General features: G+C 37.9%; 9 non-coding genes and 1 pseudogene across 9 annotated transcripts; all 10 read right to left on the minus strand.

The window, feature by feature from the left end:
• Positions 1-720: 720 nt before the first annotated feature.
• Trnap-ugg lies at positions 721-792 on the minus strand. Its single transcript has one exon. It is a non-coding gene; the product is annotated as a tRNA-Pro (tRNA).
• A 124-nt stretch (positions 793-916) lies between these two features.
• On the minus strand, positions 917-988 carry Trnap-agg. The gene has a single exon. It is a non-coding gene; the product is annotated as a tRNA-Pro (tRNA).
• Positions 989-1,368: 380 nt separating this feature from the next.
• Positions 1,369-1,440, minus strand: Trnap-ugg. Its single transcript has one exon. It is a non-coding gene; the product is annotated as a tRNA-Pro (tRNA).
• A 249-nt stretch (positions 1,441-1,689) lies between these two features.
• Positions 1,690-1,761, minus strand: Trnap-ugg. Its single transcript has one exon. It is a non-coding gene; the product is annotated as a tRNA-Pro (tRNA).
• A 1,243-nt stretch (positions 1,762-3,004) lies between these two features.
• On the minus strand, positions 3,005-3,078 carry Trnan-guu. Its single transcript has one exon. It is a non-coding gene; the product is annotated as a tRNA-Asn (tRNA).
• A 1,124-nt stretch (positions 3,079-4,202) lies between these two features.
• Positions 4,203-4,276, minus strand: Trnan-guu. The gene has a single exon. It is a non-coding gene; the product is annotated as a tRNA-Asn (tRNA).
• A 135-nt stretch (positions 4,277-4,411) lies between these two features.
• On the minus strand, positions 4,412-4,482 carry Trnap-ugg. Its single transcript has one exon. It is a non-coding gene; the product is annotated as a tRNA-Pro (tRNA).
• A 732-nt stretch (positions 4,483-5,214) lies between these two features.
• On the minus strand, positions 5,215-5,288 carry Trnan-guu. The gene has a single exon. It is a non-coding gene; the product is annotated as a tRNA-Asn (tRNA).
• An 871-nt stretch (positions 5,289-6,159) lies between these two features.
• On the minus strand, positions 6,160-7,823 carry LOC113381488 (annotated as a pseudogene).
• Positions 7,824-10,201: 2,378 nt separating this feature from the next.
• On the minus strand, positions 10,202-10,273 carry Trnap-ugg. Its single transcript has one exon. It is a non-coding gene; the product is annotated as a tRNA-Pro (tRNA).
• Between the last annotated feature and the right edge of the window lie 635 nt (positions 10,274-10,908).

The raw sequence follows: 10,908 nt of genomic DNA on the forward strand, positions 1-10,908 counted from the left end.
AAGCGGAAATCATACCCCTAGACCAACGAGCGACATACTCTACCCAGTCCGTGTTTGTGTTGCATCCAATGTTCAACATTGTAGTAAATAATATGTGCTCGAATTTCAAGAAAAGTCCGGGTACGTCCGGGATTTGAACCCGGGACCTCCCGCACCCTAAGCGGAAATCATACTCCTAGACCAACGAGCCACGCGGTACACTCAATAAGCACATTTTACACATGATATGCCACTTACGTTCATTATCTAAGCCAAAATCATACCCCTAGACCAACTAGCCACAGGTTCTATACAGTGCGTGTTTGTGTTGCATCCAATGTACAACATTATTGTAAATAATATATTCTCGATCCAATATACATTATTGTAGTAAATAATATGTGCTCAAATTTAAAGAAATGTCCGGGCTCGTCTGGGATTTGAACCCGGAACCTCCCGCAACCTAAGCGGAAATCATACCCCTGGACCAACGAACCACATGTTCTACCCAGTGCGTGTTTGTGTTGCATCCAATGTTCAACATTGTAGTAAATAATAGGTACTCGAATTTGAAGAAATGTCCGGGCTCGTCCGGGATTTGAACCCGGGACCTCCAGCACCCAAAGCGGAAATCATACCCCTGGACCAACAAACCACATGTTCTACCCAGTGCGTGTTTGTGTTGCATCCAATGTTCAACATTGTAGTAAATAATAGGTACTCGAATTTGAAGAAATGTCCGGGCTCGTCCGGGATTTGAACCCGGGACCTCCCGCACCCAAAGCGGAAATCATACCCCTAGACCAACGAGCGACATACTTTACCCAGTGCGTGTTTGTGTTGCATCCAATGTACAACAATGTAGTAAATAACATATTCTCGATCCAATATACATTATTGTAGTAAATAATATGCCCTCGTATTTAAAGAAATGTCCGGGCTCGTCCGGGATTTGAACCCGAAACCTCCCGCACCCTAAGCGGGAATCATACCCCTAGACCAACGAACCACGAGTTGTACCCACGAGTTGTACGCCCCCGGGTAGGTGCAATCCGCCAACCTTTCGGTTAAACTTTAAATATTACTAATGAAAAGGCGTTTGTTTGTTACTTAATTAACTAACCTATATTTACATTTAATAATCACTTATCCTAAAACATTGCTTATTCTAACATGGAACTTATATCTACACTAATCTGTAACCCATGTTGCATCCAATGTACAACATTGTAGTAAATAATATGTACTCGAATTTAAAGAAATGTCCGGGCTCGTCCGGGATTTGAACCCGGGACATCCGCACCTTAAGCAGAAATCATACCCCTAGACCAACGATGCAATATAAAACATTGTAGTAAATAATAGGTACTCGAATTTGAAGAAATATCCGGGCTCGTCCGGGATTTGAACCCGGGACCTCCCGCACCCAAAGCGGAAATCATACCCCTAGACCAACGAGCGACATACTCTACCCAGTGCGTGTTTGTGTTGCATTCAATGTACAACATTGTAGTAAATAGTATGTGCTCGAATTTAAAGGGACCTCCCGCACCCTAAGCGGGAATTATACCCCAAGACCAGCGAGCCACGCGGTCTACTCAATAAACCTCTATACCAACAAGCCACGGGTTCTATCCAGTGCGTGTTTGTGTTGGATCCAATGTACAACATTGTAGTAAATAATAAGCACTCGAACTCAAAGAAATGTCAGGGCTCGTCCGAGATTTGAACCCGGGACCTCCCGCACCCAAAGCGGGAATCATACCCCTAGACCAACGAGCCACGAGTTGTACGCACCGCGTATTTGTGTTGCATCCAATGTACAACATGCTACGGGTTCTACTCAATAAACACATTTTACACATGATTTGCCACTTACGTTTAATATCTAAGCCGAAATTATAACTCTAGACCAACAAGCCACGGGTTTTATCCAGTGTATGTTTGTGTTGGAACCAATGTACAACATTGTTGTAAATAATATGTTCTCGATCCAATATACAATACTGTAGTAAATAATATGTGCTCGAATTTAAAGAAATGTCCGGGCTCGTGTAAACTACATATATGATGAATAATATAATCATCAAATACTATTGGGTATAAACAATATGCATTGAATATTCCAGAGTATAAATAATAAATACTTTACGCCCCCGGGTGGGCTCGAACCACCAACCTTTCCTGGACCCTAGACCAGCGAGCCACGTGGTATACTTAATAAACACATTATACATATGATTTGCCACTTACGTTTATTATCTAAGCCAAAATCATACCTCTAGACCAACTAGCCACGGGTTCTATCCAGTGCGTGTTTGTGTTGCATCCAATGTACAACATTATAGTAAATAACATATTCTCGATCCAATATACATTATTGTAGTAAATATTATGCCCTTCGAATGTATAGGGACCTCCCGCACCCTAAGCGGGAATTACACCCCAAGACCAGCGAGGCACGCGGTCTACTCAATAAACCTCTATACCAACAAGCCACGGGTTCTATCCAGTGCGTGTTTATGTTGGATCCAATGTACAAAATTGTAGTAAATAATAGGCACTCTAATTCAAAGAAATGTCAGGGCTCGTCCGGGATTTGAACCCAGGACCTCCCGCAACCAAAGCGGGAATTATATCCCTAGACCAACGAGCCACGAGTTGTACCCACTGCGTATTTGTATTGCATACAATGTACAACATGCTACGGGTTCTACTCGATAAACACATTTTACACATGATTTGCCACTTACATTTAATATCTAAGCCGAAATTATTAGCCTAGACCAACAAACCACGGGTTTTATCCAGTGTATGTTTGTGTTGGAACCAATGTACAACATTGTTGTAAATAATATGTTCTCGATCCAATATACAATACTGTAGTAAATAATATGTGCTCGAATTTAAAGAAATGTCCGGGCTCGTGTAAACTACATATATGATGAATAATATAATCATCAAATACTATTGGGTATAAACAATATGCATTGAGTATTCCAGAGTATAAATAATAACTACTTTAAGCCCCCGGGTGGGCTCGAACCACCAACCTTTCGGTTAACAGCCGAACGCGCTAGCCAATTGCGCCACGGAGGCCCTTATCGCTTCTTGATAATAGTAGGAGTAAATTATATATAGCATAGACAATAATTATAATTATTGAACAATAACGGGTATAAAAAACAATTATTCTTATACCCATTAAACTACACTAATCTGTAACCCACGGCGCAACCAGTGCCCAATACCTGTCCATACATCGGGCCCGATTCACTTCACACACAAATAGTTAACATTTACTTCACTCCTATAAACTATACAAACTATACAAAGTCTACTTTCGGTTTGAGGGACTGCTTCTGAAACGCTGTACCCCGATGTAATAAATAATATGCGCTCGAATTGAAAGAAATGCCCGCGCTCGTCCAAGATTTGAACCCGGGACCTCCCCTACCCAAAGCGGGAATCATCCCCTAGACCAACGAGCCACGCGGTATACTCAATAAACACATTTTACATATGATTTGCCACATACATTTATTATGTTAGCCAAAATCATACCTCTAGACCAACTAGCCACGGGTTCTATCCAGTGCGTGATTGTGTTGCATCCAATGTACAACATTGTAGTAAATAATATGTTCTCGATCCAATATACATTATTGTAGTAAATAATATGTAGACCAACGAGCCGCCGGTTTTACCCAGTGCGTGTTTGTGTTGGATCCAATGTACAACATTGTAGTAAATAATAGGCACTCGAATTTAAAGAAATGTCAGGGCTCGCCCGGGATTTGAACCCGGCACCTACCGCACCCGAAGCGGGAATCATACCCCTAGATCAACGAGCCACGGGTTGTACCCACTGCGTATTTGTGTTGCATCCAATGTACAACATGCCACGGGTTCTACTCAATAAACTCATTTTACACATGTTTTGCCACTTACGTTTAATATCTAAGCCGAAATCATAACCCTAGACCAACAAGCCACGGGTTTTATCCAGTGCATGTTTGTGTTGGAACCAATGTACAACATTGTTGTAAATAATATGTTCTCGATCCACTATACAATACTGTAGTAAATAATATGTGCTCGAATTTAAAGAAATGTCCGGGCTCGTGTAAACTACATATATGATGAATAATATAATCATCAAATACTATTGGGTATAAACAATATGCGTTGAATATTCCAGAGTATAAATAATAACTACTTTACGCCCCCGGGTGGGCTCGAACCACCAACCTTTCGGTTAACAGCCGAACGCCCTAGCCAATTGCGCCACGGAGGCTCTTATCGCTTCTTGATAATAGTAACACATCACAATAAACACATTTTACACATGATTTGCCCATTGCGTGTTTGTGTTGGATCCAATGTACAACATTTTAGTAAATAATAGGCACTCGATTTTATAGAAATGTCAGGGCTCGTGCGGGATTTGAACCCGGGACCTCCCGCACCCAAAGCGGGAATCATCCCCTAGACCAACGAGCCACGCGGTATACTCAATAAACACATTTTACATATGATTTGCCACATACATTTATTATGTTAGCCAAAATCATACCTCTAGACCAACTAGCCACGGGTTCTATCCAGTGCGTGATTGTGTTGCATCCAATGTACAACATTGTAGTAAATAATATGTTCTCGATCCAATATACATTATTGTAGTAAATAATATGTAGACCAACGAGCCGCCGGTTTTACCCAGTGCGTGTTTGTGTTGGATCCAATGTACAACATTGTAGTAAATAATAGGCACTCGAATTTAAAGAAATGTCAGGGCTCGCCCGGGATTGGAACCCGGCACCTACCGCACCCGAAGCGGGAATCATACCCCTAGATCAACGAGCCACGGGTTGTACCCACTGCGTATTTGTGTTGCATCCAATGTTCAACATGCCACGGGTTCTACTCAATAAACACATTTTACACATGTTTTGCCACTTACGTTTAATATCTAAGCCGAAATCATAACCCTAGACCAACAAGCCACGGGTTTTATCCAGTGCATGTTTGTGTTGGAACCAATGTACAACATTGTTGTAAATAATATGTTCTCGATCCACTATACAATACTGTAGTAAATAATATGTGCTCGAATTTAAAGAAATGTCCGGGCTCGTGTAAACTACATATATGATGAATAATATAATCATCAAATACTATTGGGTATAAACAATATGCGTTGAATATTCCAGAGTATAAATAATAACTACTTTACGCCCCCGGGTGGGCTCGAACCACCAACCTTTCGGTTAACAGCCGAACGCCCTAGCCAATTGCGCCACGGAGGCTCTTATCGCTTCTTGATAATAGTAACACATCACAATAAACACATTTTACACATGATTTGCCCATTGCGTGTTTGTGTTGGATCCAATGTACAACATTTTAGTAAATAATAGGCACTCGATTTTATAGAAATGTCAGGGCTCGTGCGGGATTTGAACCCGGGACCTCCCGCACCCAAAGCGGGAATCATACGCCTAGACCAACGAGCTACGAGTTGTACCCACGAGTTGTACGCCCCCGGGTAGGTGCAATCCACCAACCTTTCGGTTAAACTTTAAATATTACTAATGAAAAGGCGTTTGTTCGTTACTTAATTAACTAACCTATATTTACATTTAATAATCACTTATCCTAAAACATTGCTTATTCTAACATGGAACTTATATCTACACTAATCTGTAACCCATGTTGCATCCAATGTACAACATTGTAGTAAATAATATGTACTCGAATTTAAAGAAATGTCCGGGCTCGTCCGGGATTTGAACCCGGGACATCCGCACCTTAAGCAGAAATCATACCCCTAAACCAACGATGCAATATAAAACATTGTAGTAAATAATTGGTACTCGAATTTGAAGAAATGTCCGGGCTCGTCCGGGATTTGAACCCGGGACCTCCCGCACCCAAAGCGGAAATCATACCCCTAGACCATAGGTTCCCAAACTCATTTGTATCGTGGACCCCTTGCAATGCTTTTGGATGTGGTATGGACCCCCTACTTACCTATTGCTTGTTTTATATAAATTTGTTAATGTATTAATAAGTATCAAATTTTTTAAGTAAAAATGCATTCTACGTTTATACATTTATTAATTAAAATCTAAATAACATAATAAAATATCAAAATAAAGAAACCAATAAATTAATGTTCTAATGAGAAGGATGTACTTCATGTTTTAATAATAAATTGTCAACATTTGGCGACAATGTGGAAAGATATAATCTTAAATCTCCCCGCTTAATAATATCTAGTCTATTTCTCTTTTTTGTTAGTAGATTAGTGACAGCGCTAAACCCCTTTTCTACTAAATATGATGACGGAAATGAAATTAAAAATTTTCTTGCAATATTCCATAGTATGGGATAAGCGACGGGTATGCTTTTTTGCAGCCAGAATTTCTGATACCCTTTTTGAAATTCAATCTTAAGCTCCTCATTGATGGTACTTAATTCGGCCAATTCCTCTTGCATCATAACATTAGTTTCTTCTATCTCACCATATGGATTAGTTATCCATGGTGGTACTATTAGTGTCAAAATGTCTTCAAATCTGGTTTCATAATCAGAATGGAGGGCATTTAAATGTTCAACATTGGTTGAAACGTCCACTCCCTGATACTTTGTTTGTGATAAATTAGGAAACTGTGAAAATTCTCCTCGTCCAATGTTTTGCTTCATTAGCTTCATTTTTGAGAGGAATGCTGCTAAAATCGATTTAGTTTTAATCAAAGTTAAACTGTCGCTTAGCAATTGCAAATTAACTGCATTAAATTTAGCAAATAAATCTGTCAAGTACGCGATGTCTGGTTTACATTTCATCAGACTGTCTTTTAAAAATTTATGTTTAGAATCCAGAAACTCTAAGACAGTCTCAAAAAGCGCAAAAAATCTTGTCAGACATAAGCCTTCCGATAGCCAGCGTACTTCTGTATGAAGAAGTAATTGATGAAAGCGTTGATCATTTTCATCACATAACTGGGCAAATAAACGCGAATTCAAGGCGCTGCTTCGGATTCGGTTGACTGCATCAATAACTACTTGTAGAGATTTATGCAGTCTAAGACTCAAATTCTTAGCGACTAAATGCTGGCGATGAATTACGCAATGTACTGCTAATACTCCTGACACATTTTGTTTTAAATGTGCGATAAAACCACGATGTCGTCCAACCATGGCAGGTGCACCATCTGTAGCAACCGATATTATATTTGTTAAGGGAGTTTCTTTTTCAATAAAGTAGTTCCTCATAACAAGAAATATGGTTTCGCCTTTACTGTCAGTTGTTAAAGCTCTTGCGAAAAGCAATTCGTCGTACTTCATTATAAAACGAACATATGCTAATAGTAATGCCTCATTACCAGGTAAAGTTGACTCGTCCAGTTGAATCGAGAAATGTGTCGTTTGCAAATAATTACACAAGAAGCTTTCAATATCAGAACCCATTTCTTCAATACGTCTATCAACAGTGTTGTTGCTTAAGGGAATTCTTTTAATAATGTCAGAAGCAGGTTTGTGTAAAACAGTTTTCAAAACCTCTTCAACGGCTGGTAAAATTAACTTCTCTCCGATTAGACCTCTTTTGAAAATTATCTTTGAGTGTTTGAAAATATTGCAAACTTTCATCTGATTTTTCAGGATGACATTTTTTCAATTGAAATTGCAACTTAGATGGTTTCATAGAGTCATTGCACAAAACTTTGTTACACAATAAACACAAAGGCAACTTGTGTTAGGTTGTTAGAAGGTGATGAAATAAAACAAAACTTCATATAATCAACGCTGTACTATCTACATTTCTTTTTAGAATCGGACATGGCGTCAGTCAGCTGTGGGCAAAATTTATTTATTTGAGTAAGTTATAAAGTCTAGTTTTTTCTTAATAAAGCAAAGTCAAATTTAAATCGCATTTAATTAAAATCTAATGGCAGACATACACAAACCGTCATCATACATAAATGTACTCGAGTAAAGTATTTTATTGAAATTCCAAATCCAAATCCAAAATTCCTTAAAACGAACACTCCACATCAAAGCTTCCCAAAGAAGAGGTTTACTGTTTTCTCAATACATCATGTTTTCTCACATGCATATATTTTCCAATTTGCTGTCAAACGATTCTGAATGACTTGAAACATGTCATTTTATATATATATATATATATATATATAATATATATATATATAAGTATATGCATTATATATTTTAGTATATTTATTTAAACCACGTACTCCATCGCCATACCAAATATCATTAAACACATGGAGATGTTTTTTTTAACAATCAATTGCAAAAAAACGGCTAATATGTCTCGAATAGTATCCGAACTTTCGAAAGCAGATAAGAATTTATGGCTAAAACGCTGCCAAAAATTTTTCTACTTTTTTTGTTGATTTCAATGAAATGGCTCAGCTGATCATATCAAAAACTAACCACCAACAGTACTTACCAAGTTTCATCGAATGGTTTTTGAATTTTTGAAGTCCGTTCAGTCGTTGTTGAAAAACGTCAATGAAAGGTTTAATATTAATATCAATAAACGTCACACATATTTTCAAACTTTGATGCAATTTAAAAATTAAGCGACTTCTTCTAGAGCCGTAATATTCTGGTATATTTCATAAGACTATGATATCTATTGTCAGAAAATGTTTCAGTAAACTCGTGAAAAAAATTTTGTTCGACAATTACTAGAAAATGGTCCAGCCTATCTTTGCAAAATCGATTTTTTAAAACGTTGACGAAAGGTCATGAATTGGCTCACACACACAGCAATACATACACACATATACTTTTCCCAAATTTCGGTTCAAAATGACTTGAAACGTCGAGAAAACATAACATAAGCAAATCAGATTTTGTTGCGAAAACAAACTTCTGCTTCGGGAAGTCAATAAGTGAGAGTGCGCTTTGGAAATATTTGAAAATAACACGTTTCTTAACTATTGAGCATTTGTTCTGATTTTGCCGGAAAAAAATTATAATAATTTTATAATAAAATAATTTTATAATCTAATCTAATGTATTAATTCGCTTGATTTTAATGTTAAAATACGAATAAAATCTTACAATTGGTATAATTTATACATCTTTGCAAACTATCAGTACAAAACTAAAATTAAAAAAAAATATTAAAATAATACTTACTTTTCTATGGTACTCAAACAAAATAACACAAATTCACTAAACTTTCTATCTAGAACCACCAGTATATATTTATATGTAATTATTTTAAGGTATAAGTTGTGTCTGTTAAACACAAGTTGCTAGACTGATTTTCAGATTTAAACTTAAAAAATTCTAAACATAAAAAAGTAAAAACTATAAATATTAAACTCCGCCCTTCCGCATTATTGCAAATGCATTGCCAAAATTTCGGAATTTCCTGCCATTACAAGGGATTTTCATGTTTATGGCGGTAATAAAAATAAGTATTATGATGATCTGCAAATGAAAATATTATTATTATACAATTAGCAACTTCCCATAGGATTAAAACGGATGAACAAAATTACTTAAACTATTGTAAAATGAGATATGTAACTTCATATTGTAAGCATCTGTTTACATTGAATTTTTACTGCATGTGTATATGCAGCAATATCGTCTTGTATATTGTTGTGTTCAAAGTATTTACAAGTTGATTTTTTTCACAACTTACTCATTTTTATATGCATATTTCAATATTTTTTTTACTTTTTAAGTTTCTTGAAATTATTTCATATGCCTTCATATTATAAGATTATATAACATAAGTGAAATAATTTTAACAAGGTGTATTGAGAATCATTGTCGTGGACCTCCATTTTTGTGTCGTGGACCCCCATTTTCTTGTCGTGGACCCCCAAATTTTATTTTCGTTACCGTGAACCCCCTGAAAGTTGCCATGGACCCCTGGGGGTCCATATGCACCACTTTGGGAATCACTGCCCTAGACCAACGAGCGACATACTCTACCCAGTGCGTGTTTGTGTTGCATCCAATGTACAACATTGTAGTAAATAGTATGTGCTCGAATTTAAAGGAACCTCCCGCACCCTAAGCGGGAATTACACCCCAAGACCAGCGAGCCACGCGGTCTACTCAATAAACCTCTATACCAACAAGCCACGGGTTCTATCCAGTGCGTGTTTGTGTTGGATCCAATGTACAACATTGTAGTAAATAATAGGCACTCGAACTCAAAGAAATGTCAGGGCTCGTCCGGGATTTGAACCCGGGACATCCCGCACCCAAAGCGGAAATCATACCCCTAGACCAACGAGCGACATACTCTACCCAGTGCGTGTTTGTGTTGCATCCAATGTACAACATTGTAGTAAATAGTATGTGCTCGAATTTATAGGGACCTCCCGCACCCTAAGCGGAAATTATACCCCAAGACCAGCGAGCCACGCGGTCTACTCAATAAACCTCTATACCAACAAGCCACGGGCTCTATCCAGTGCGTGTTTGAGTTGGATCCAATGTACAACATTGTAGTAAATAATAGGCACTCGAATTCAAAGACAATGTCAGGGCTCGTCCGGGATTTAAACCCGGGACCTCCGCACCCAAAGCGGGAATAATACCCCTAGACCAACGAGCCACGGTTGTACCCACTGCGTATTGTGTTGCATCCAATGTACAACATGCTACGGGTTCTACTCAATAAACACATTTTAACACATGATTTGCCACTTACGTTAATATCTAAGCCGAAATTATAACCCTAGAACAACAAGCCACGGGTTTTATCCAGTGTATGTTTGTGTTGGAACCAATGTACAACATTGTGTAAATAATATGTTCTCGATCCAATATACAATACTGTAGTAAATAATATGTGATCGAATTTAAAGAAATGTCCGGGCTCGGGTAAACTACATATATGATGAATAATATAATCATCAAATACTATTG

This window comes from Ctenocephalides felis, unplaced genomic scaffold, assembly GCF_003426905.1.
Source record: "Ctenocephalides felis isolate EL2017-DRISC unplaced genomic scaffold, ASM342690v1 CF-g0.4_SCAFFOLD_02926, whole genome shotgun sequence".
NCBI classification, from domain to species: domain Eukaryota; kingdom Metazoa; phylum Arthropoda; class Insecta; order Siphonaptera; family Pulicidae; genus Ctenocephalides; species Ctenocephalides felis.